Below are 2,191 nucleotides of genomic sequence, written 5' to 3'. Positions count from 1 at the left end.
TCCGTCATCACAGAGTCCTCATCTGTAAGGGGGCCATGGGAAGATAAGAAAGACGGGCACCATACCTTACCCTGACGAGACGCGACCGGATCACTGCTTAGACTCAAATCTAAGCAAAGGTTCGATGGGTTGGATGAGCTAGCCATTGTTCACGAAGTTAAAAGAGAAGGGGTGGACGGAGTAGATTTTCAAAGGGCCGGAGACGAGTTTCAAGAATGGAAAATCTTCAGAGTGTGTAAGTTGGCGGTGATCGATAGCTCTATAAAAAGCCAAGGCAACGCGTCCACCGATTCAAAAAGCCTCGGCTTTTCAGAAAACGCGTTCAACACGTGAAGGCCATCATCGCAACTACACGTCTTTAGCCGACAAGCGCAAAGTTCGGCGACGCTTTATCTGCTTTTCAGAAAACGCGTACAGCTTTATCGAAGAGGCGTCTTCAAAGATCGAAGAGTCATCACTATTCCAAAAAGCCGGATTTGCGGGATTAAAATGTTTGTCGACAACGGTAAAAGAACAGTATCACCACTTGCTATTGAATTCCCTATATATGTCGACCTTCATTTTTTTTTGGCAAGACAGAACTGAAGAAAATGCCCAACTCTTTCTCACCTCTGAGGGCGCACTCCCAGCAAAGCCTTTCGAAATACTCAATTCTTTCTTCTTCCCCAAAGATGATACCAGATGCCTGGAGTACAGATGACCCAGGAGGAAACAGCACCATAAATACATGTGCTGATTCATTCACCGCTTCTTCAAAAGCAAAGGTATCTCATATCATGCTCTTTCCCTGTATTTTCCTTTGTCCTTGATATTACTTGCATGGCAAAGTGAAAGAAGCAATCAGCCGGCACTTGGAGTCTATCTGGACTCTATTCCCTGGTTGCTTACCTAGCTTTGCTGAGCTATCCTCTAACCCTCTTCAATACGAATTGGAGAGATTGAACAAAGAAACAGATAAGAGGAGGAAGCTCAGACCTTCGGGGGAGACCAAAGGAAGCCTGCTGCCCAGTTCAAGAGTAGCACAAAGGAAAATCAACGATGGGAACAGCGCAGTTCAAGAGTAAGCCTGTGGAATCACAAAGATCCAAGCCTCACTGCAATCACCAAGGAGAAGATGGAACGAACACTCCATAACCAGATTTGCATCTCTAAACTCTTCTCTTTGTTAGATACATTCTGCCATGTTTAGTATGTTTAATTGTTGTTTATATGTTTGCTTGTGTTTAGTGTGGTTTTTAACATTGAGGACAATGTTTGATTTAAGTGTGGGGGAGTTTCTAAAGTGTTTTGATGCAAATTCGTAGGGTTTTATCCACCATAACTTCAAATGTTGTTTCTTGCTGTTTTTAAGTGTGTTTGGTGTGTTTTGACTTAAAAATTCGAAAATCACATAAAAATTTGAAAAACATGATTTGAAAAGCCTATAAAGAGTGTTTTGAGTCATTTTTGTGTTGTTGGTCACCTTCCAACACAATGATAAGGATTTGGTTTCTAATTGCATGACTGTTAAAAAGAGTTATAAACATGGAGAAAAGTTTGATTTACTCTTGGTATATGCTTGGTTATGGTTATAATGTATGACTTCACATGCAATCATAAAAGAAAAAAATTAGTTATGTAACATGCTTGAAGGAAGGAACTCAAACAAACACTACAACCCTGAGAGACTTGAGCCTATAACGTTCTTTGGAGAGTATAATCTGTGATTTCTTGTTTTCCAAAGTTGTTGCATGATCTCATTATTCTTTGTTTGGTTACTACTTAGAAGGCGTTTCATCATATAGTTCCAAATGCTAGAACTCATGCCCATTTCATTCAAAGCATGTTATTGATTTGCATAACATATATCAAGATGAAGTTGTGTAGTTGCCACCATAGCCAAATAGCCTCACTTCCCATATTTCGTATATGTTGTAAGTTTTACCCCCGTTGAGCCATGTTAGCCTATGTTCTTTGTTAACCCACTTTATCCTCACCTAACCTAGAATATGACCGTCCTTACCCTTGTTCTTGAAGCATAGTAAGCAATGAATTCCTTTTGATTAAGGTATTGCAGAAAATAAGTGTGGGGGAAAGAGTGTTTATGTGAGTTGATGTGCCATAGGCACGGCCAAAAAGAAAGAAAGAAAAAAAAAAAAAAAAAAAAAAAAAAGAGTTGAAAAGTATTGTTGGTTGAAGTAAGGGCCCAAAA

Source organism: the organism of the source record quoted next, unplaced genomic scaffold (genome assembly GCF_019419815.1).
Source record: "Pyrus x bretschneideri cultivar Hongxiangsu unplaced genomic scaffold, Pyrus_bretschneideri_v1 Contig205, whole genome shotgun sequence".
NCBI classification, from domain to species: Eukaryota; Viridiplantae; Streptophyta; class Magnoliopsida; order Rosales; family Rosaceae; genus Pyrus; species Pyrus x bretschneideri.
This window is presented reverse-complemented; position numbering follows the sequence as displayed.